The following is a 26,331-nucleotide window of genomic DNA, read 5'->3' as shown; positions in this document are numbered from 1 at the left end:
TCCAACCATCTTTTTGAGATAAGCTAATATTGTACAAGTTTTGGGAAATTATTTTTAAAAATTATCTTTTCATATGATGCAGTTGATATGTTTACTTGCAGCACAGTGTACAGGGTAGTTGTATACGTGTGTTTTGTTAACGCAAGTTCACTATAACACAACAAGTTGGGGGCACTGTTTTTAAAGTGTGAATTTTTAAAGCATGTAGTGGTTATAAGACAATTCCAGCTCCATTAGTTTAAATTGTGCTGCTGTTACACACAGGGTTCCATGATTTGGAGATGCTGGTGTTGGACTGGGGTGTACAAAGTTAAAAATCACACAACACCAGGTTATAGTCCAACAGATTTAATTAAACCTGTTGGACTATGACCTAGTGTTGTGTGATTTTTTAACAGGGTTCCATGAGAATGGAACTACAGCATTATAGCAGAACTAACTGATTCCTAATTTGTAAAAGAACCACATTAGGGTTTGTACATTACTTGCTAACAAGCTGATTCTAACTTATTTTAAGAAAGTTAGTCACGTTTTGCTAGATAAAGTTATCAAATATTAAAGCAGAAAATACTGGAAATACTCAACAGGTCAGGTATCCTCAAGTGGAGAGAGAAGCAGGTAATGTTTCAGTAACTTTTCTTTCATCAGGAATATTCTGATGAAAGGCTGTTGACCTGAAATGTTAGCTCTGTTTTTCTCTGTTTTGCCGGATCCTGCCAGACCTGTTGAGTAATTGCAGTATTTTCTGTTTTAGTTACAAATTTCCAGTATCGGAAATATTTTGCTTTTGTGTCGGTTGTTTTATCATGTTCTGTTCTGGTTGATATTAACAACAATGAAAGCTTATTTAGTCCAGTTGTTGATCTGACCTTGTACACTTCAATATTAATTATTAATATGATCAGTTATGAATAATTAATGAAAATATTTTCTGCTATATTCTTCAGGGAATTACAATTTAAAACAAATAACAATCAACACACTGTAAGAAGTATGTAGATGATCTAGAATTTAGTGTGTTAACTATGTCTACATGCAATGTCTTTGCTTCTAAGTGTAGCATTTTGCTATCTCTCTGGAACAACTTGAGCATAGTTGCTGAACTGTTCATGTACATTGAGCGGATTTGTAGTAGTGCTTATTTTGTATTTGGGAGTTGAATTTGCAATCAGTAGATAGCAAGTCATAGAGTCATAGTGATATAGCATGGAAACAGACGCTTTGGTCCAATTAGTCCATGTCAACTATATTCCCAAACCAAACTAGTTCCACTTGCCTGCGTTTGGCCCATATCCCTTCAAGCTTTTCCCATTCACGAACTTATCCAAATGTATTTTAAGTGTTCTAATTGTATATGCATCCAGCACTATCTTTGGCAGTACATTCCACACATGAACCACTCTCTGTATAAAAAATATTGTCCCTTATGTCTTTTTTTTTAATGGTTTCTTCTCACCCTTAAAAATATGCCCCATAATTTTGAACTCACTCACTCTCGGGAAAAGCCCTTTGTCATTCACCTTATCTCTGCCCATCATGATTTTATATATATCAATAAGCTAACCCTTCAACCTCGTACGCTCCAGTGAAAAAAGTGCTAGCCTATCTTTATAATTCAAATCCACTCCCAGCAGAATCCTGATCAATCTTTTCTGAAGCTTCTCCAATTTAATAATATCTTTCCTTTAACAAAGCAGTACACAGTACTCCAGAAGAGGCTTCTCCAATGTCCAGTACAACTTCAACATGACATCCTAACTCCTATACTGAAAGGTCTGATCAATGAAGGCAAACATGCCAAACACTTTCTTAACCATCCTGTCTACATGTGATGCAAATTTCAAAAGAATATGTACCTGAACCCCTCGATCTCTCTCTTCTACAATATTACCCGAGGCCCTACCATTAATTTAGTGAATTGTTTATTTTACTAAATGTGATATCTCGCATTTATCCAAATTAAACTCTATCTGCACTTCTCAGCCCATTGACACAATTGATCAAGATCCCTTTGTAATCTTAGATAACCTTCTTCGCAGTCCATTATATCTCTAATTTTGGTGTCATCAATAAGCATACCAGCTGTATCTCCTAAATTCTGATCTAAATCACTTATATATATGATAGACAAAAGTGGACCCAGTACCAATCACTATGGCACACCACTTGTCTCAGTCTGGGAAAACAGCCCTCCAGCACCACCCTTTGTCTCCTACTGTCTCCAACTACTTACCCACCACCAATGTCTGACTCAATATTTCCCAGGTTTCTCCTTACAACCTTTTGTAAATAAAGGCACAACATTAACCACTCTCCAGTCCTCTTGCACCTAACCGATGGTTATAGATGATACAAATATGTTTGCTTGTGGCCCGAAAATTTTTCCTTAACTTTCCACAACGTCCTGGGATATAATAGAACTTCTGTAATGTAAGCTGTTTTCAAAACATCAACATTTATTTCCCTGAGTTTTCTAGCCTCCTTTTTTTTCTCCACAGTAAAAACTGATGCAAAATATTCATTTAATATCTCCCATTTCCTGAGGTTCAACACATTGATGACTTTGTTGATCTTTAAGGGGCCCTATTCTCTCCCTAGTTTCTGTTTTGCTCCTACTGTACTTAGATAATTTCTTTCAATTATTCTTAATCTTCTCTGCCATGGCTATTTCATATCCCCTTTTTGCCTTCATGATTTCCCTCTTAAAATTGTGCCTACGCCCTTTATACTCTTCAAGAGATTCATCTGATCCCAGTTGTCTATATTTAACACATGACTTTTTCTTATTCTTGACCAAAACCTCAATATCTTTATTCATCCTAACTCTTACGAGCCCTACCTTTCACTCCAACAGGAATATAATTCCTCTGAACTCTTGTTACACTTTTGAAAGCCTCCCACTTGTCAGTTTTTCCTTTACCTGCGAAAAATCTATTTCAGTTAACTTTGAAAGTTCCTGTCTCATACCATTAACATTTTGGATGTAGGTTTGCTCGCTGAGATGGAAGGTTCATTTCCAGACGTTTCGTCACCCTACTAGGTAACATCCTCATTTGGCCTCTGGGTGAAGCACTGTTGATGATTCCTGCTTTCTGTTTATATGTTTGGGCATCTTTGGGTCGGTGATGTCATTGGACCAACCGGAACTCTATCAACAAACACATCAACTTAGACCGCACCTACCACCCCCTGAGAAAAAGATCAGGAAATGACATCACCGACCCAAAGAAATGTCTGGAAATGAACCTTCCAGCTCAGCGAGCAAACCTACATCCAGAACCTCGACCTGAGCTACAAATCTTCTCAAAACCTGCTGTTAACATTTACCTTACTCCAATTAAGAATTATTTTTTATAGAAGGCCTATCTTTTTCCAAAACTATTTTAAAACTAATTGATTTATGATCACTAGTGCCGAAGTGTTCCTCTACTCAGTCACTTGCCCTATCTTATTTCCCAAGAGGAGGTAGAGTTTTGCTCGTTGTTTAGTATTTATACACTGATAAATTATCTTGAACACATATAATAAATTCCTCACCATCCAAGCCCTAAAACTGTGGCAGTCACAGTCAATATTTGGAAAATTAAAATTCTCTATTATTACAGCCCTATTATTCTTACATATATCTGCCATCTCTTAATATATTTGCTCCCTAATTTCCCACTGATTATTGGGGGCCTATAGTACTGTCCAATCAAGGTGATCATCCTTTCTTATTTCTAATTTCTACCCATGTACCTTCACTGGATGATCCCTCAGAAGTATCCACTGTATATACAGTAGGATTGTTTTCCTAAAATCAAAAATGCCACTCCTCCTCCTCTCTTGCCTCCCTTTATATCTTTCCTATAGCCTCTAAAATTTGGAGTATTGAGCTGCCTTCCCTCAGCCATGTTTCTGTAATACTTATGATGTTCCCGTAATACTTATGATGTTCCCAATCCCATGTTCCCTCACATGCCCTGAGTTCATCAGTCTTATCTGTTTGACCCCTAGCATTGAATTCTTCAGTTACTTTGTTCTCTGAATTGCTCTTGTCTGTCTTTTCTAACTTGCTGAACCATCCTCATCTGCCTTTCTATTTGCACCGCTACTTTGGGCGGACACACAAATGCACATACCCACCACCATCACCACTGTAAAGACCCACAAAATAGAATAAAATTAGCAAATCGCTTCACCAGGATGTTGGTCCCTTTCCACATCAGGTGAAACCCATCCTTTTGAACAGGTCTTTTCAGGCCCAGAGGAGATCCTAATTACCCAAAAATCTGAATTCTTGTACATAGCAACATTGATTTATCATCCCTATCTTTTTATGGTCTGCACTTGTTCGTTTAAGGTCTTCACTGTAAAAATAAGAATTTACCAACATTTTGAAAAAAAAGGCTGAATATGGCTTGTGATTTGAGTTTCTACTCCTTGTTTATGTGCCTTTCACATTCAATATCCAGGTATAACTGATCAGAGTATTGGACTGGAATGTATTCCAGCTTTTTTTCTGCTGGTTAACTACTTAATTGCAGCCTGGTCAGACCCAAAATAGCAGTTTCTCTGTCTTCTGCTGGTAATGTGCCTCAAAAGAATTAACTGGGCAGTTCAACAATTTTCATTTCACCCTGACCATTCTCAGCAAGAATGTCAACATTTTGCTGTGGGCTTTTATTGCTAAGAATTACAAAGATAATTTTGTAAATGAAATAGAGTTGGGAGTCTATTATCAGTTCTAAACTGACTGTAAAATGGATTTTGGAAGGTCGAGCATAAAGTACACCACCTTCTCTCTTTTTTCCCTCCTCCCCCCAAAACAAACACACACATGCAACCCTACACACATACCCCCACACCCCAACACACCTCTGAAATGAGTTTGAGTGAGATGTTTCAAACTCTGAGGTGTACAGTCAAAGCCTCATAGCTTGCCATGACTATCTGACCCAAAATCCTTGGAGCTTTAGAGCATGTAATGCAGAATTGGGTTTGCGGCCAAGCAAGTCAGCCTTTAAATCAATGAACTTGCTCAGTCAGGTTGGTATCAGTTGCAAGCAGGAGGTATAGATAAGGACCTTACAATGCAGTTAAAATAACTGCTAGTGCCATTAAATTCCATAGAGTCAAAGAAGCAGAATAAAATACACATACAGAAGGTAATTTTTCTCAGCCATTTCTTTTATCCCTGTATCAGGAGTTTGTGATTAAATGTTTGCCAAGTAGGTACATTTTCAATTGATTTATACATTATAATAGTCTAACAGTATTTACATCATTAAAAAAGTGAATTGTTTGTTTTAAATGGCTACAATCTTACCATTGACTACAGTTGTCCCCTTTTTATGAGCAGAGTAATCAAGTGATCAAGAGAATATGGAATTCAAAGCATGTGAATTAACATGCTGATATGAATCTTCATATAAAATATTTTCAACCATTGTATACGATTTGAATCACATGCAAAGAAATATTGAAGAGCCACTAGGCATTGTATTTAACATGGATGCAAAGAATGTTTGTGCCAGTAACATATGATTAGGCAAGCATCATGTGTGTGATCATGCTGAGATATTTGACAACTAGAATAGCAGCCTGTAAAATTTCCACTTTGAATTAAAGCAGTGGTTAGAGATTTGAATGTCTGCTGTAAATTTTTGATTCGATTACTAAGAACATTAATTATTTTTTTGGTAAAGATTATAAATGCAATTCACAGCAATTCCTAAAAGATTTTTTTTCAGGGCAGGAGATGATTTATTCCAGGGATTCATTACTGTTTGATTTGGGAGGAGATTTATTCCAGAAACTCATTATCAATTAGTTCACTTGTGAATGTGTTGAATGTGCTGATTATTAGAGTCCTGATTCTATATATCTATCATTGCATTGATAGTATCTTGTTGGCTGTGAAACCTTGATCCCATTTGGTCAACTTAATACGATTAGAATACATTTTCACATTTAGAATGGTGTCTGCTTAATTGGAATCACTGAATTCATTTGAATTTCCTTTTCGGGTTATTTACATTTGTAAAGGCCCTGGAGCCCAGCTGCTAGCTCGCTGATCTGATCTACTCCTAAAAGATATCTCAAAACACTAACACTGGGACTATGTACTGCTGCAGTTTTGAGAATGTATACAGTGTTAAAATCCTGATGATGCTTTAGGGACTGGCCAGCATTTGTGAACAGCTGACTCTGCCTGATAGATGTATATTTGTTCTCCTTTGCTCTTAGCATAAAGCATGCATATAATCTTAATGTAAATTAAAGAAAATTGAAAGGTCAGAAGATATTAAATCTATTTCATTTATTTTATGGGAAGCTTTGAACTGTGGAAATTTACAGTTGTTCATATTTTCAGATTGTTATCACTTTTATCAGGTTCTCAGACTGCCCATTCTCTTATGATATACCATATTATTAAGGTTCACTGTGTGAGGACTGTGCTTTCATGAGAATGATGCATATTTCTATACATGCGGTTTTAAAATAAATTATTTCCTGCTTATTACCTCTTTTCCATTTTAGAAATTCTTACATCAGACATGCATGCCAACGGATGGGCAAGTCAACTTCTCCAAAGCCTATACCCAGACGAATTTTTCTCATTGACACAGTTGTATAAGAGAGTGCTTGGCATTACTCTCATGGTCATTGGTTTTGTCATTTTCATTGGGAAGTGGCCTACTTTTACTGGATGCCTTTCTCAAATGGCCGATGATGCAAAATTATTGTGTAGGAGAAAATTGGGGCAACCTAATTGATCCATGACATAGTATCTTTCAGCCCCATCTGTAGATGGGAGGTTGGCCTTTGTGATTGTCCGGGCCGCATTCAACACTCTGTAACCGTCTCCGATCTTGAATGGTACAGTTGCCATACCAGGTAGTGATACATCCAGACAGAATGCTCTCGATGGCGCACTTATAAAGGTTGGTAAGGATATTCGTCATCATGCCAAATTTCCTCAGTAGCCTGTTCCACCTCTGTGCTCTTAATGTGTAGGGGGGCTTGTGTGACATCCCACCAAAAGTCAATAATGAGTTCCTTGGTTTTTGCTAGCATTGAGAACCAGGTTGTTCTCAGTGCACCATTTTTTCCAGGTCTTCCACCTCCCACCTGTAGACTGTTTCATCACCATCTGAGATTCGACTGACTATGGTGGTGTCATCAGCGAACTTGTAAATGGCATTAATCTGGTATTTGGGGATACAGTCATGGGTATACAATGAGTACAGTAGAGGGCTGAGTACGCATCCATGGGGGGCTCCAGTGTTGAGTGTTAGTGAGGATGAAATATTGTCCCCAGTCTTCACTGATTGTGGCCTATGGGTTAGGAAACTGAGGATCCAGTTGCAGAGAGAGAGGTTTAGTCCGAGATCACTAAGTTTAGCAATCAGTCTCGAGGGGATAATAGTTTAGAAGGCTGAATTGTAGTCAATGAATAAGATTCTTATATGGCTGTTCTTGGTGTCAAGATGTTCTCGGGAGGAGTGAAGGGTAAGTGTTATGGCATCTGACGTGGATTTGTTGGTTCGATAGGCAAATTGGAGTGGGTCAAGAGAAGTGGGGAGGCTGGAGTTGATTAATGCCACGGCCAGTCTTTCAAAGCACTTCATGACCACCAAGGTTAGGGCCACTGGGTGGTAATCATTGAGACATGCTGCATGAGCCTTCTTAGGCACAGGAATAATGTTGGCCTTGTTGAAACAGGCAGGGACAGTGACCTACTGCAGGGAGAGGTTGAAGGTGTCCGAGAAGACCTCTGCCAGTTGATCTGCGCATGCTCTGAGTGCATGGCCTCTGGTCCCATCGCTTTCCTTGGATTCACAAGAAGGAAAACTGATCTGACCTCTGATGCAGTGACTGTTGGGATAGGTTCATCAGGACTTGTCCGAATAAGTGTTACCTCTCCGCCGAAATTCTGCTTAAAGCGAGCATAGAAGGCATTGAGATGATCTGGGAAGGATATGTCGTCGTCAGCTATCTTGCATTGTCTCTTTTTCGAACCTGTGATATCATTCAGTCCTTGCCATAGTCGCTGGGTGTCTGTCTGGGTCTCTAGTTTGGATCGGTACTGGTCCTTGGCTGTCTTAATGGTTCTACAAAGGTCACACTTGGATTCCTTATATTTGAGTCGGTCTTCTGAATGTGAAGGCCTCATGCCTGGTTTTTAGCAGGTTCAATGTGTCCTGATTCGTCCAGGGTTTCCTGTTGGTGAACACCTGGATTGACTTCCTCGGTATGCAGTAATCCACACACTTGCTGATAAAGTCTGTGACGGTGGTGATGTACTCGTCCAAGGTACCTGTGGACTCTTTGAACGTGGCCCAAACAGCTGATTCCAGACAGCACTGGAGTTGATCCTCTGCCTCCTTCGACCAGCACTGGACTTGTATCCGCGAGGGGGGTCTCCTGCTTGAGCTTTTGCCTGTAAGCTGGGAGAAGAAACATGGCATTGTGGTCGGAGTTCCTGAAATTAGGGCAGAGGATGGAGTGGTAGGCATCCTTCACAGTGGTGCAGCAGTGATCTTAAAGTGTTTTGGCCCCTGGTGGGGCAGGTAATGTTCTAGTGATACTTGGGCAACACCTTCCTTAGATTGACTTGATTGAAGTCTCCAGTTACAATAAACAGGGCCTCGGGGTGTTCTGTCTCCAGGGTGCTAGTGATGGTGTACAGCACATCCAGAGCTTCCTCAACCTTTTGATTGTGGCAGTATGTACACAGCAATTAGTAGAGCAGCGGTAAATTCCTGTACTAGATAGAAGGGGCAGCATTTGGTGGTCAGGAGTTCAAGGTCTGGGGAGCGATGGCTGCCCAGGGTTGCAATATCCGTGCTCCACATGTTGTTGATTAAAAAGCAAACCCCTCCACCTTTTGTCTTACCTGAGGACGCTGTGCGGACCATACAATGGATAGAAAAACCATCAGCTTGAAGTGCGCAGTCAGGAATGGATGGGTAGAGCCAGGTTTCTGTGAAGCAGCGTGTGCAGCAGTTCACATTGGAAACTGAGCTGTCATCTGAGTTTGTCCATCTTGTTCTCCAGAGATTGTACAGGGATGGCAGTGATTACATTTTATTCTGCTTGAATGAGACTTGACACGTGACAGTGTCTGAATAGTGGTGTAAAAGTATAATTGAGTGTGCTGTTACCTTGCTTATGCCTCTGATATAAGTTAGAATGAAGTACACCCCCAACCCAAACCCCTAGCTCATCCTCTAAGTGTCTTGACATGATTCCTGGCCTGAGCCTCTAGCTCAATTGGAGTTTCTGTTTAAATTTTCCAAATCTTCTGTCTGTTTGAATTCTCTCTTCATATCAATTTCTACAATGCAAATCACTACATTTTCCTGAGCTAATAGTTAACTTATAGCCATGATTAATTTAGAGGGAACATGTATACAAGGTACTTGTTTTGCTTGGGTTTTGGGGTCTGAACCAATGTCACTTATTTTCCTATTGTTGAATTATTATCAGTGCAGCATTGGCAATAAACATTGTTTAAGTTGGCCTTGATGATTCCAGGTGAAAGCGCCCTCTTTACCTGTATGAATAAAGACATCAGCCCTTTTTCACATGGTGTCAAATTTCAAATAAGGTATCTAGTCTGCATAACTATAGGTCCAAACTTAACTGTACTTGCTGTTCCTTTCTAATTGTTGCTGGAAAGTCCACTACCTAACAATATTATTTTTAAAATAAGCAATCTCCTCAAAATCCATCTTTTTAACTGATTTACGGATGCTCGTCTTAATCTCTCCTTTCCCGATTTAACATCATTTTAAAAAAATATTCTGAGAGCAACAGCATTTTAATCCAATCACGGTGAAGGAATGAACTTCAAGTTCAGGGCTTGAATTTCAAGTCAAGATGGTGTGCAACTTGGAGGAGAACTTGCAGGTGATGGTATTTCCATGCATCTATTGCCCTTGTCCTTAATATTTGGAAGATGCTGTCTAAAGTCTTGATAAGTGACTGCAGTGATCCTTATACATGGTACACATCGTGGGTTGGTAATGGAGAAAGATGACTGTTGAGTTGTAGATGAGGGTGGGGGCAACAGGGCAATATTTGAGAATTGTTTTAAAAAGAAATAAAGTAATACAGAAACTCGAAAGAATATTCTGAAAGTCATGAAGATGGATATTACAGCTCCCGTTTGTTTCAGCCTCTGAATTCTCAATGAATTAATATGCCTCACTAGTTTACTCTTAAATCTGAGTTGTTTTCTTTAACTTGCTGATTCCTTGAACTTATTTTTCCCAGCATAAATTGTTGATGTTTTGTTCTGTATAGTGTAAATGCAAATGATTAAATAATACTCTGCTACCAGGAATGAATTGTATGTTCAGTTAATCTTTCCTGGGAAAACATAATAAGATTTTTGCATTTTACTGTTTTCCTAAATATTGTTGATGACGGGTTATTTCTTGGCTTATACATAAGTATTTTTGCTCTTCACTATTGGTACTAATTGAACTGGTCAGGCCTGGAGACCGATAAGTAAGCATTTGCCAAGAGCGTGTGATGAGAGAGATGAAAATCCTGGTGATTTAATCTTAAATGAGTTGAGTGATGAAGGCCTTTCATTTAATGCTACCAGCAAGCTGCCTTCTTTACCAAAATAAAGAATCTGTGTAAATATATATTTACTTCACTTTGCCAATTGTGGGAAATTTGTATGCAATTTTGTGTACTTAAAATTTTATGCACTTCAGAATAACCTTCTACTTAAGGCTGATGTGAAATGAATCCGAATTGCTCCATTTTATTCCATAGGGAGAAAGCTATGATCATAAATAAAGGGCAAGAGATGACTAGTTTTGATTAAAAAAAATTTGCTAAGGAATGGAGAATAAGCAGGAGATTGGCACTAGGTAATGATGCTCATTTAACAATTCAGTGCAAGCAAGATAGGCCAAATGGCCCCCTTCTGTGCGTAACACTTCTGTTATAGAGAGGAACTGTATCATTTCCATGTTATAGAACAAAATAAATTCTGGGTTTCAGCAACACTGATTGAGGCCCAAACTTAACCCCAGAAAATGGATCTATATAGGCAATGGGAGAGGTGAAATTACAAATCAAAAACTGAAACAAGGACCCACTTCACTCCACTTGCTGTTTTAATGGAGGTGGGATGAGAGGTGAGCAACCAATTTTCTTGGGCAGCAGAATAGTAATTTAAATATAAACAGCTGGATTTTGGTGACCAATATATAATCGTAGGGAAATTTCCCAGACCCAACTCAGTTTAAAAGGTACCCCAATATGTTGTTTTCATTCTGGGGATTGTGGTGGGCCATGGATGCAGAATGGAATCAGGCCCTCCAATTTCAGCTATGAAATGTAGGCAGTTATGGGTTGGTAAGTAGTAAAGTGGGGTGGTTACAAGATGGACGTTGGACCTTGGTTCTGTGGTGCTTTGCAGAGGTTGTTTTCTAAGTTCTTATGCCCTCTACCCTTGCACCCCTTCAAACCACCAGCCCCATGGCCCTTTGCACCCCAATACCAACTCAGTAGCAATTAATGCCCCTTTTACTCCTATGCCTGCTCATACTCTTTGTGCTAGATCTGTGTCAAATCATGCTACTTATCCAATACCCCACCAAACCCTCTTCTACACTATACCAAGTGTATACCATACCATTGTCCCCACCAAAAGTTGAGAAAAGATGCATTCATCTAATTTTAGACAGTCATTTGGTATTAGAGAAGCTGTTCATCTTGCAAGAATGCCAAATCTCAAATGATCACAATAATTTATATGACAGGCTCAAAAGGTTGTTGATTGTTTGGCAAGTTGACTCTGATTGCCTAAGACTTTGCCATAGCAAAAGCATGAGGAGCTATAAACTGCCCAAACTTTTAGGTAATCCACATTTTTAATCTCATGTCACATAGGTCCCAGGTGAGAATAGCAACCGTGCATGAGTGCTCTTATAGTATTGCTTGTTGTCAGGAAAAGTATAAATTATTTTATTGTCACATGTATTTTACAGTGAGAAATACAGTAAAATACAGTGAAAAGCTTTTCCACTGATGTCACAATCCAACACAATTTTTAATAGTTCTAAAAATTAGAAAAAAAAGAAAGATATAGCTTAAAGAAAGTTCATCAGTACTGAGCCAGCTCATCATCAATGACCCTTGCACCACATCCCTCCTCTATCTCACCGCTGTCTACACAAGGCCCAACATCTGTCAAAGTTGCCATCTTACACTGCTGGGCTGATTCTTGTCTGCCACCTCTTCACTGCCAGTAGGAGTGTTTCATTCTATACAGAATGCATCATCATGCTAAAGTCCAAAACTTGGACTTGAGTTGATAACAAAGAAAATAGGTGGTTTATTCTGTCAATTTTGGTTATGCTGGACAATTTGTAAGAGCAGAATCCATCCTGGAAATCATAACGTGATTGACACAGATCCAAAATGTTTACACCATCCTTTGTGTCCTTTGCATTATTAGCAACACTCCCTTCAAGACCTGCTTTGTATTCACAATGCAACACAAACCCCTGGAGGAGCTTAGGAAAACAAAGAAAAGCTTTCCTAATACATCAATTCAAAGAAATAATGGAAAATGGAAAGGCGGCAAATTTCTGACATTGAAGTGTTGTTATGTGTCATAACAGTGTTCCTAACAGCTCTGTGACTGACGAGATTAAGGGTGCACTTATGAACAACAGATCTGAAGAAAATACCGATTTCAGTTTGCATTTTCAGAAGCAGCTTTGTTGTGTAGTTTATATTTTAACAGCTAAAAATACCTTTGAGAGGCTGCTGTTGAGAACCTGTTCTGTTGGCTGCTTTGAAGTTGGCATCTGACCAACTAATTAGCTCTTCAGTTTTATTTTCACTTTTCTTACTGATTACTTGCACTATACCTCTCTATAAGTCCCAAAGGACATTGTACCCACTGCTTTACCAAATGCTTGCTTTTCCCCCTCTCCTCAGACGTTCCTTTTGCACTGGTTAATGTTATCCAAGAGGCCAAATAAGCAGCATGATTTAAGGCTGTGTCCACGTCCTCATCCAGTTTTTTAATATAATCTCACTATGCGAGGGCAGTGCCAGGCTCAATGTTGAAGATTGTTGCTCAAAGGATTCCTTCTCACTTATTGGAACATTATTTTTTGAGGAAGTGAACCATCTTTTAATTCAGTTGCTTGCGTGTCAGGTTAAGGAGCTTGTTAACCTAAACTCTTGCAAGCAATGGTATTTTTAATTTACAAGAAATGTTGTAAAGCTTAATAAAACAGTAAGGTGCATTTCCTCATCTTCTAGTGAATGTTAATGGCGGTGTCTGCAGTCAGTTGAGATTTTATGTAAATCAGCTCATTGATGGTGGATAAGCTGAAAATAGAGGTAAAGGACAGTCACAGTTATATGGAATAAATTAGGGGATTCCATCTGGTCTGCATGTTTCTTATTGGAGAACCCGTTGGCTGCTACTGCTATGCTCGTGCCAGCACTTTAAAGGTTTGGTCGGTATTAAAGGTTTAGTCTTACCTCTTTCTTTGTTTCTAAGGAGTTTCTCACAGCACCCTTTAATTGCGTTGCTGTGATGTAAAGGCTTTCACTGAAGGGCAGATATCTCACTTGTATTGCAGAAACACTTGTGATAGAATTTTATGAATTAGTACTTTTGCTAGGGTAAAGAAGAGAAAAGTTACATGTTGTCAGGACTGGAGGATTTGAGTTAAAAGGAGAGACAGGATAGGCTAGGACATTTTTCAGTGGAGTGTAGGAGGTAAGGGGTGACCTTACTGAGTTTTATAAAATCATGAGAGGCATGGACAAGGTGAATAGTAAAGGTCTTTTCCTGAAAGTGGGGAAGTTCAAAACTAGGGGGCATATTTTTAAGGTGAGAGGAGAAAGATTTAAAAGGAACCTAAGAGGCAACTTTTTCACAGAGGGTGGTTCATATGTGGAATGAACTGCCAGAGAATGTGGTGGATGTAGGTATGTCACAACATTTAAAAGATGTTTGGACAGGTACATAAATAGGAATGGTTTAGAAGGATACGGCCAAACGCAGACAAGTGGGACTCGTTTAGTTTAGAAAACTTGGTTGCATGGACGAGTTGGACCAAAGGCTCTGTTTCCATGTTGTATGAGTCTATGACTGTAGAAGTCGTTTCTTTACAAACATTTATAACATGGCGTATTTTATTGGATGTGACTGTTGAGGCAAAAGGTATAACACAAAAATAAACTGACCATACGTGAAAAGGAGTGTTATAAAAGAACCTGCGAAAATGGCTGGAAAACATAGATTAGGTTAGAAATTTTCTGTTGAAGAGATACATAGCAAAAATAAAATCGACTGCAGCACCTTATGAACAGTAGGTTTAATATTCTTCGGAACTGATTTGTTATGTGCTAAATTTCCCCTAAGCTGAGGCAGCTTCTGAGATGGGCGGTAAAATTGGATTATGACTGTCCATGAGAAGCTGAGAAGATAATTTTCTCAACACAGGTAGCATTTTGCATAGTTGCGAATTCTTTCAACTTGCATCTGAACGTCATTATTCTGGTCGTGTCTCAGAAACACCCAAGCCTGCAATATCAGTTCATGAGTTTAACCTGATCCCAGTGCAAAATTATAAAAAAACAAATGACCCTCACAGCATCCATTAGCCTTACAATGCTAGAATCTCATCCTCCAAGGCATGTACCCTGCCTCATTTAGATGGCATTATTGCAGTAATGCGATAGAGTATAACTTGTAGCTGCTGGGAAGTGATCTCCAAATGTTGCTTCCTGTAAATCATTAATGATTTTGTGCTAGATTCTTCACGGGGCTTTTGCTGCATTCAGTTTGTGTGTTATGATCATAGAATTTAATCTGACTGAACGGTTTAATCATAAAACACGAGAAACAGAAATTTAGCTTAATAGTGTATTTAATACAATGTCTTCAAATATAAATACAGGTTTGTGGCAGTGAGAGGGATTGAACCTTCTAATTAAATTCACTAAGCCTTAAATCATTTGACACTAAGGGTCTGATTGAACAATCTGTGTCAAAATGTTCTGTATTTAGCAGTTCTTTTTTGATGAAATGGTTATTGCACTTGTCTGATCTTTCCTAAAATGATCAACACCACTCTCTTTCTGGAAATGGCTCATTGAGCCTTGTGCTCTGATTTCCTTATTTCTTGTCTACACTTAATTTTTTCAAAAATTTAACATGGACTTGATTTATAAAGAGTTTGTTATGCTAGAATCTTTACAACAATTGTCATAAGACAGTTGTATCTTGCAGTTAAATGCTTTTCATTTTATTCTAAATGCCCTAACCAGACTAGTATTTTGTGCTACTAATTAGTGACACAGTTGTAGACGTTGGGTTCATTAGCTAAAATCATGATTAAGATTTAAATTAATTTCTTCAATGTGTGGCGAATAGTATATAACATTTTATAATTTTAAAATAAACTTTCACATTTTACGTATGTTTTTCTACACAGCAGTAAACACTGCATCGCAATGCAACTTGCCATTCGGTAAAATTGTTGCCGAGAACTTTGGGTGTGGTGGATACTCTATCAACACAATAAATTAATTCTCTAAGACAGGTTTGGAATTTGCTTTAATGGATTTGTGTTCAATCCCACTCAAATTTCAAATAGCTTGGTTGCTTGGAAGAATTTGGCCCACTTCACACGTGTACAGAGGAACCTTGATTATCTGGCATTCAGTTATCCGAATTTCAGATTATCGGGACAAGATCACAAGGTCCCGATGCTTGGCTAAACTGTGTTGTCCGGCATTCGATTATCCGAACAAAATACTGCTAACCTGAGGTGTTCGGATAATCAGAGATATGTATATATCCATATTTGAATACAGGAAGACAAATGATCAGGCTGTTGCTAAAGACCTTGTACATGCCCTAACTTCATTTTTGTTATTTTTGATAACTAGTTGGGTGATTTTAAGTGATCTCCTTTGGAAAATAGCAAAATGGAGGTGAAACACCACCTCCATAAAGAAAGATTTGGATGTTAGTCACCCTACGCTCTTGCAGTGTCTAATTGGAAAGGAGCTTTATCAGAACTGGAAGAAGCTGCTGTCCCAAGCTAAATTATATGTGATAAGGAGACTTGTAGCAGGTTTCTGTAGGAAATTAAGAGTATAACTTTGGTAGTGGGAGATATGTGCTGCTATAGTTAAATACAATCCTTTTACTTCTTGAGAATCAGTTTGAATCCAGCCTCATCTGGTGAAAGTTCAAATGTAATTTCAAATCAGCATGTGCCAAATTTGGTCCAAATTTATATGTGGACTCTTGTCATTGTTGTGTGAGATGAGTCAGTTTAATTTCCCATCAAGACTGACTCGTGGTTTTAGATTTATGAAGGTCTGTTCAGTTTTGCTACATGTACTTTGCACTTAAAAACTTTTTTCCTCAGTTTTCAAAATATTCCATTTTAACTTATTCTGATCCAATATAGAGGGAAAGGTATTCCCAACGTCTCTTCCCCAAGTCCCTCCTCCCTACCTTTTATCTTAGCCTGCTTGGCACACCCTCCTCATTCCTGAAGAAGGGCTTCTGCCCGAAACGTCGATTCTCCTGTTCCTTTGATGCTGCTTGACCTGCTGCACTTTTCCAGCAACAGATTTTTAAGCTCTGATCTCCAGCATCTACAGTCCTCACTTTCTCCTGCTGAGTTTCTCAGCAATTTCTGTTTTTGTTTCAGGTTTCCAGCGTCTTCAGTTCTTTGGTTTATCATGGAATTTAAATCTAACTAGTTATTGGTTGCTTTACTTTTTTTGTTAATTTATTGTGAGACTAAGACTTTTCTGTGCATGCTTTGAAGTTTAAATCTTATATGGTACAATCCAAATATACCAGTATTAACCACTGATTGAAAAGTGTGAAATCTGAATATAAGTATACAAGGCACCTTGCTGTCCAATTCCTGTAACTCTTGGAACCAAACTCCTCGCATAAATTATTTGAGGCATGGAAGATATTTGAAAATGTGGGATAATTAGAGAGAAAATTTAAATTCAGATGCAAAATTAAATTATTTAAAATTATGAATTTCACATTATGTTTAATGACATTCCACCTTGTTGCAATAGTGTGCTTGTCATTCTCAAACCTGCAGCTACAAAGAAACAGTAGAGATTAAGTATTGGGGCTGCTGGCAGTTCTGTGGTGAACTATTACCATTGTTAATAAGGACTACAGATGGACCTTCCCCTGTTGACTGACTGAATTTATATAATGACTTTTTGAATAATTAAGAACCAGCAAGGTTCCTGATTTGATCTGCAGTTTGTGCTGAGTTACGTGATCTCAACTGGGGATGCAGTTGGCTTGGTTTAGATGCTGAGAATTTTCCAGCGTTTCTGTTCCCGATTGCTTTCAACTGATACATGCTGTAACTGTGTGTAATTATCAGAACAACCAGTGAGGACAGAATCTTGACTTAACTGAGGAGGTGCCAGCGTGAAGAAGATTGCTGACCCTTCTGTTGAGAGTCAGATGTGAATAATGTATCTTTCAGAAAGTAGTGAAGAACTCCTGACATCCGCAAAATTGTAGCCTAACAAGGAGAACAAAGTGAGAAAATCTTTGAGTCAACTTTTAATTTGAGCAGAATGGCATTTGTGTCATAGGGAGGCATAAAGCTTACAATGTGATAAGGAATAAAAGCAATTAAAAAGCCTATACTCTGTGGGAATTATAATTGCAAATATCTTGAAAGAACATTATGAAAATGTAGCAAGAATCCCATATAACCTATTTAAGGATGCTCTGTTAAACATTGTTAGAACTAAAGTAATCTAATATGACATCAGCTTCTAGTCACTAATACTATTGGGGTGAGGCAAAATCTCTGCAGTTGTGCTTTCCTGGCAAATGGACTGCATAATTTTTGCATTGATAATTTACTTTGAAAAAAGGGTTTTAGGATCAGGCAGGCAAGCACAAAGCAAAATAGCAAAAAATCAGGCTACAATTAACAATTGATTAGCTGTTATAATTAGATTTACTGCCATAAGGAATAGTGAGAAGGGGATTTGAGTGTAACTGTGATTATGGGAATTTTGTCTGATGCTGTGTACTATTGTAAGCTTTCCAGTAGCTCCACTTATATTTTTGAATGGCGTTTCCACTGCATTTCTGATAACAAGAAAATGCAGTGGCAAAGTGAGAGCAGCTCCCAAGAATGTTTCCAGAAATTGGCTGTATTTTTTAGACTTTTAAAATGGTGGCCAGGACCTGGATTCAGATGTCTGCTTTATTTTCAACAGATTCCATTTTCTCTGACAAAGAATGGGGGCATATGAAGATATAAATTATGACTACCATTCAGCCCCTCGAGTCTGTGCTGTCTTTCAGTAAGATTATGGGTAATCTAATTGTAACCTCAAATCCGCATTTCTGCCAACTAATGATCTTTCAAAACCTTGCTTAACAAGAATGTCTTCATCTCAGCCTCAAAAATATTGAAGAAATCTATTTTTATCACCTTTTCAGCAATCGAGTTCCTTGACCTTTTGTCTATTTTAAACATAAGACGATAAGAAATAGGAAGAAGAGTCGGCCATTTGGCCCCTCAAGCCAATTCCATCATTCAGTAGGATAATGGCTGATCTGACATTCCTCACGTCCACTTTCCCGCCCTTTCCCATCTTTGTATGTTTTAATCTAGTCACTTAACTCTTCTGAACTCCGCTGAATAGAAGCCTACCCTGTTTAACCTTTCCTCATTCCAGATATGAGTAAATTCGTCAACCATCTCTGACCTCCAAGGGCCAGTACTGTGCACTGACCTTTAGTTGCAGTCTCATCAGTGCTTTGAATAACTGAACATGATCTTCCTATATGTATATTCTGTTCTCCTTGTGATAAATTGTATTGTGTGGCATTCTCACTCTATTGAATGGGATAGACTTCAAACAGATCTAGCAACTCAAGACTGGGCATCCATGAAATGCTCCAAATGCAATGTGCAACCTCATGGTCTAGAGATCTCCCACTTTACCATTACTTTCAAACCCCAGGATCAACCCCTCAACAAAAAGTAAGGGAGGGCATATAAGGAGCATGACCAGGCATACAAAAAAAAAATCATCTTTGTGAAGCTACACAGAACTGCTTGCATGCCAAAGAGCTAAAGCAGCAAGTGATAGACAGAGCCAAACAGTTCCACAACCCAAAGATCAGATCTAAACACTGCAGTCCTGCCACATTTAGTCATGATTGCTGGGGATGGACAAGTAAACTCACTGGAGGAGAAGGCTCCACAGATGTCCCCATCCTCAATAATAGTGGGCCCAGCATATCAGTGCAAACAATGAAGCCGAAGTAGTTGCAACAATTTTCAGCCAGAAGTGCTCTATCGATAATACAACTTGGCCTCCTCCAGGGATTGTCAGGATCAGTCTGCAATCAGTTCAATTCCCTCCACCTGATATCAAGAAATGGTTGGAGACACTGGACACTGCAAAGATTGAGTCCTGACAACATTCCGGTAATACTAGTCAAGACTTGTGCTGCAGAGCCTTCCTCACCACTATCCAAGTTATTCTAGCACAACTACAACACTGGCATTTACCTGACAGTATGGAAAATTGCCCAGGAATATCCTCTATACAAATAGCATGAGAAATCCAACCTCGCCAGTTAGAGCCCTATTTGTCTGCTCTCAAAGTGATGGAAGGTAAAATCAATAGTGTAATTAAGTAGCACTTACTGAGTAATGACCTGCGTAATGATGCTAAGTTTGGGTTCTGCTATGGCCACTCAGATCCAGACATAATTACAGCCTTGGTTCAAACATGGACCAAAGAGCTGAATTCTTCAGGTGAGATTAGAGTGACTGCTGTTGACATCAAAATCACATTTGACAGAGTATCGTAACAAGGATCCTGAGAAAACCTGAAGTTAACGGGAATCTGAGGAAAGCTTTTCACTGGTTAGATTTATTCATGGCACAAAGGAAGATGTATGTGCTTGTGGGAAGTTAATAATCTTGGCTCAAGGACATCTCTGCAGAAGTTCCTCAAGGTGGTGTCCTGGGTCCAGTCATATTCAGCTACATCACAAATGATGTTCTGTCCATCACAATGGCAGAAGCAGAGATGTTTGCTGATGTTTGCACAATGTTCAGCATCATTCAAAACTCCTCCATTGCTTAAACAGACAATGTCCAAATGTAGCAAGACCTAGACAATATCCACATTTGGGCTGACAAGTGGAAAGTAATGTTTGCATTGCACAAATGCCAGGCAATGACCATCTCCAACAAGAGAGAATCTAACTATTGGCCCTTGAAATTCAGTGACATTACCATGATTGAATACCATCATCCTGGGGGTTAACATTGACCAGAAACTGAACTGAACTACCATATAATAGCTATGGCTGCAAGAACAGATCGGAGCATACAAATCTTGCAGCAAATAACTTATCTCCTGACTCTCTAAAGCTTGTCCACCACGTAAGTCAACATTGTGATAGAATACTCCCCACTTGGCCTGGCTCCAACAACACTAAATTTTGGCACCATCCAGGACAAGGCAGTCATTCAGCCCATTGAATCCACCAGAATTTAACTTGCTGTGATCCTCTGTCTCAATGCTATTCTCTCTCACTCTTCCCCCTACCCCTTGACACTTTTAGCTTATAGAAATCCATCTATTTCTTAAATGTATTCAGTGATTTCATCTTCATGCCAACTATAGTAGAGAATATACAGTAGAGAATTCCTCAGGCTTATCACCCTCTGAGATGAAGAAATTTCTCCTCACCCTGAGACCATGACCCCCTGCCCATGGGAAATATCATCTCTACATACAGAGTATCAGGCCCTCTCAAAATTTTATACATTTCATGAGATTCCCTCTTATTCTTCTAAACTCCAGTGAATAAAGGTGGCTTTGTAATGGCTTCAATGGGCAGGCAGTGGATAATGACACTGGGGTATGACAATGCAAAAAGCCAAAGCTGAGGGGGAATTTGGTGATATTGACCATTAAATAAAAGCTGAATTGGAATATGTGGATCCTAAAAGCTGATAGAGATTGACAAGGGTAGCAATATAAAAGAGTATCTTGACTGTCAGGCAGAGCCTTGAACACTCAGGTATGTGGCAGAAGTGGGTACTGCAGATGCTGGAGATTAGAGTCAAGATTAGAGTGGTGCTGGAAAAGCACAGCGAGTCAGGCAGCATCCAAGGAGCAGGAAAATCGATGTTTCGGGCAAAAGCCCTTCATCAGGAATGCTCCTCATTCCTGATGAAGGGCTTTTGCCCGAAACATCGATTTTTCTACTCCTCGGATGCTGCCTGACCTGCTGTGCTGTTCCAGCATCACTGTAATCCTGATTCTCAGTTATGTGTTCAGGCAAGCTTTACCTATATGCCTGTTATTACTCCATGACAAGTACCAGAAGTCACTCTATAAGTTAAATGTAATATATCTTCTCTTTAACAATCCCTCATGTTGAGGAGGATTGTTTCTTGTGGATAGCTGGGTGAAGTGAGATGTTTGCATTGGTTGTGGATTCATAGATGGGTTTTGAGCCCTGCCTTAGTGTTGCAATATATAAATGTTCGGCTTTTAACCCTAATGTCCTCCTCTGATCTCTTCTTGGCACATTTAATGTGGCATCATACTCATCTGATGCTGTTGATAGATTGCATTTGTTAGACCTCACTAGGTCAAGTTCCACTCTTGGAGTCATCACAAAAGTTAAAACTTTTTCTCAAAGAATGCGACATTTCCAATTTGACCAGTCAGAAAGATCTAAGTTTATAGAAAACACTGATTATGTTTTTGTACTCAAGCAGAATTACCATAGGTCAATGGATTTTAACAACAGGTAAAATTGTGAACTGTCAGCGTAACCTGTACCAGTTGAAACTCTTAAGCCTTCTGAAACCCCCAAATCACACAAGCACAGGTAAGGTAGACATTCAAATACACATTGGCCTCATGGATGCATGAATGGAAGGGAAAGAAGTATTGGGTAAAAAAATCAATTAGACCAATCCTCAAGATTTGATTAAGGGGACCGTTACATATCCCAAATCCATTAGTTTTTCAAGGTTTTCCTTCAGGCTCATTCTTCACAGGAGGCACTGGTTCACAGATTATAATGTCTTAATGGTTAAAGATAGCAACTGATGTGGGGAAAACAAATTGGTTTCTTTAGTTTCAGATGTTTTTCTGGGGAAAGAGACACACATAATCTCCCCTTCCAGATGCTCGAGGGCTCTTCACCGTGAGCTGCTTCATAACCAATCAGATTTGCCATCAAGCAGATGACCTTTGTGTCCACAACTTGTCACAATTTCACAAACCAATTAGCAACTGGTTGGCCTCTGAATCTCTTCTTTATGTACACATCTTGGTGCAGTGCAGTAATTCCTTCCTCAGTCTTTTGATGTAAAATAGTCCTTTTCCCAATTCAGTCCACAATCAAAAATGAAGTAAAATCCAGACTGCTGTATTTCAATGCATCTCACCAGATGTTAATCATAGCTGCCAGATTTGGAATGAATATTGAAGCCCTGGCATATATAGTCCAGATCAGCTAGAACTCCCTATTTCTAAATATGACTACAGTAAGATTAATGATGTATGAGCACAGCAATTTTATTCTATTGAAGTATAAATTTGCAAACAACTGTGTTTGGACTGGTTGAAGAAGTTCCTTTGAGGTCCTACAGAGACTTTGTACAATTGTAGAATATGCCTCATTAAATCATTGCCTTGTGAATTATTAAGATGTTAAGACAGTAAGTTTTCTTTTAATGGGCTAGATTGAGAGGTACCTTTCACTATGTAGTGGCTTTGCTGTCAAGCCATCATTGGAAATTAATCTCTACTTTTCAGGTTGGTAACTGTGAAACGCTCAGTGATAAAAGATTATTCAAGGAGAAAGTGAAGTGCCACCATTGTCCTGTAAAGCTTTTATCTTGATGGAAGAAGTCATCTGTTTTGTCGTACAGATGTTTGAGGCATAATATATTTATTTATCCAGTGCAAAAGGTTCTTGAAGTATTCCTTTCATTACATCAGTTGTGCAATTTTATAGTCTCTGCAAAACCTCTTCGCAAGGAAGATAATTGCTTTGACTGCTGTCTTCTGCACAATTCCTAGTTCTACGGCTACTGTCCTCAGAGTTGAGATCCAACCTTGTAAATATAGTTAACAGTCTGGGAATTCTGTTGTCAAGAAACAGGTTTTTCAGACCTTCTAGCTGAGAGTTAACTCCATTACAATCAGGGTAATTTGGAGTGCTTCGTTAATCAATAACTCCAAGTCTGCTAGATATGCCAAGTCCTTTGTTACAAGGTTGAATCCTCCATCATTACGCTTTCTAGAACCTTTGATTAGAAGCTTGGTGTTCTTCCATTAGTTGTCCTTGACTGACCCAGACCCTCACTGTTCTGAGTGAGCCCTATGACTCTCCAAATGGAGATATGGCACTGTACTATTAGAGCAAAGATTTGTAATTCAGCTGTGCATTTAGAAATTCTGAGTTTGCATGTGCATGAGTGATTCCTGCTTTACAAGTAATGAGTGTGTTTATGATGCATCAATATTTTTATGCACACTCAAATAACTGAGTTGTACACATTCTATTCATATATTGTATATTTCACAATTTTTAGAATGTTTTATTCAAACTGTAATTGTTAAGAACATCTATCAGAAACTGGCAGGAATGAATTGATAAGATAGAAAGTGCTTTTTTTTCTTAACAGTAGTGCATCTGTCACGTTCTGTTGAATGCAATAGCTTAGCCAAGTGTTCATTATTCATGTGTGAGACTTAATGAATGCTAGACAGCTGTTCAATCACAGGGACATCATGTCTAAACTCTGTCGTGGCTTGACTAAATGTCTTCTGGTCTTCAATCCGTAATGAGGCAATATAGACTCATGACTATCGCTACAAGAATAAAATGGATATTGGAAGAAGTTTTTATTCACGTATACAACTTTTAAAGCATGGAATGTTTTACGATAAATAGTTGTTTGGATTGAGATTCTAACACGATTTAAAAGGTAATTTACTAGCTATGCATGTGAAGAGGGGAAAAAAGAGCAAACAAGAAGAGTGGTGAAGCATAATGCATCATTTGAAGAAGTGAAACTGATGCGATGGAGGGAATATCTGTCTCTAATCTTGTGAATTCCATGATTACTGTTACTTGGGTGTAACATTGAAGAATTTGTAGTTCCAGTGTAAGGATAAGGATAAGGATACCTAGTAGATTTCTCAAGAATTTTAAAGCTATACTGAAGTCATTCTATTTTTTGCCACTTGCATTAAAACTGAATCTGAGGATTTATAAAGGAGGTGAAACCTTATCTACAGTTGATGCTACAGTTACATCTATATTTGCAGAATTAGTGCATGCTCAATTTTCATAGGTTTCATTTTCATTTGATTGGAGAAATTCTTGGCTGTTTCAGCAGCCAAGTTCTTCCATGTCTCCTGTTCCAAAGCATTCCATTGATGCAATTTTGATATTTTCACTGCACTCACACACTATTTGAATTCCAGAAGAACATTAAATAAAAGTCCTTGAAGCCCACTGTTGTCATTCACTAATCATACATGTTCTTCAATTACAATTTCATCTTCCCACATTTATTCTCATTTTCTCCTTTTTCTTAAAACAGAAGCAGCATATTACACCTGCTATGAATCTGAAATAAGAACAGAACATACTGGGGATATTCAGCATGTTTCTTCTATTCCTGATGAAGGGCTTTTGCCCGAAACGCTGATTTTCCTGCTCCTCAGATGCTGCCTGACCTGCTGTGCTTTTCCAGCACCACTCTAATCTAGACTCTGGTTTCCAGCATCTGCAGTCCTTGCTTTTACGTGATCCATATTCAGCATGTTTGTCAACATCTTTGTAGAGAGAAACAGCTAACATTTCAGGTCAAGGACCTTTCTTGATCTGAAATATTTTTCTGTGTAGATGCTGAGTATTTCCAGTGTTTCCTTTTTATCTTTTTTCCTGTGTGTGGAGAGAACCAGATACTCTGATTATCCTCTTTGGACGACAACTTTTATAATTAACTGCATGACTCAGTTTTCTTTTTTTATTGTTGGTTTTCAGGTGAATCTTATAGAAATAATCCTGCATAACATACGTTAAGCAAGTGATTTATCATACTGCGACAACCTGTGACAACCCCTGTTGCTGTTAAGCAGCTATTGAAAGATTTCCTCAACAGTCGTGTGAAATCAGCAGGACCAATGATAATTGGCTGACTTTTGCAAAAGTGCAGATTGGTGGACTGTTTTCTTTTAAGCAATGTTTGCATTCTTTTTTTAATGAGGAAGAAAATCAGCATTGTAGGATATGATTGCATTGTAAACATATATATGCTGGATATTAAAGCTGATATATATAAAAGTGCCAAAGAAGATAGAATCACCTATAATTTGTGTAGTGACACAGTACAAAGGGGTACTGTTGGGTCAGTGCATAGACCTGACCAGTACAGTCCTATTACTGGTTCACTGATGATACTACAAGTAAAGTAATTTGCACAGTAAGAATAACATGAGGTAAATCCAATTTCTGGAATGTACCTTTAATGGGCTTGCTGCAGACATCCTGCTGTGTGTGCAATTCTATGGATTCGTTAATAATTTTTCTCACGACTGCTCTGTGATTTTCTTTGACTGCTATTGCAATTTAGATATATCTTAACTGTTATGTCATAATCAGGTTGAATGGAAATCAATAATTAATATTTAAAAATAAGCATTTGTGAATGCATGAGGATAGTTTTGCAGCAGCTGATGTAATATTCTGCCTGGTGAGCTGAGAGTAACTCTGCATCATACATCAACAGATACATTTTCAGTTATTTTTATTGTTTTTCCTGGAGGCAGCATTCACCAAAATGAAAACATGTAATCATCCATCTGAATCAAAGCAAAATATCAGAATAATTTGGGGCTGATTTCTTATCTGCCAGTTGTGGCTGCATAAGAGGAGGTGGTTTATTGGTAATGTCATTGGTAATCCAGAGCTCCGGCTTAATGTTCTGGCTTCATAGATTTGAATCATGGCAGCTGGTGAAATTTGAATTCAGTGAATATCATGAATTAAAAAATAAAGCTAATTTAGTCATGACTGTGTAATATTTAACATTGTCAGTTATTGTTTAAAAACTCACTAGGTTCATTGATGTTCTTTTGGGAGGGAAATCTGCCAGTTTTACCTGGTCAGGCCTACTTGTGACTTCAGACCCACAAAAATGTGATTAACCCTAAGCCAACCTCTGAAATGGATGTGAGAGCCCATCAGTTCAAGAGCAGTTAGTG

General features: G+C 38.5%; 1 protein-coding gene across 5 annotated transcripts in view; it reads left to right on the top strand.

Moving 5' to 3' along the window:
- The window catches only part of LOC140483641 (cadherin EGF LAG seven-pass G-type receptor 3-like), a 253,976-nt gene that overhangs the window by 4,905 nt on the left and 222,740 nt on the right, over nt 1–26,331 (top strand). The gene's annotated exons all lie outside the window — the stretch shown is intronic.

This window comes from Chiloscyllium punctatum, chromosome 12 (genome assembly GCF_047496795.1).
Source record: "Chiloscyllium punctatum isolate Juve2018m chromosome 12, sChiPun1.3, whole genome shotgun sequence".
NCBI classification, from domain to species: Eukaryota; Metazoa; Chordata; class Chondrichthyes; order Orectolobiformes; family Hemiscylliidae; genus Chiloscyllium; species Chiloscyllium punctatum.
This window is presented reverse-complemented; position numbering and strand designations above follow the sequence as displayed.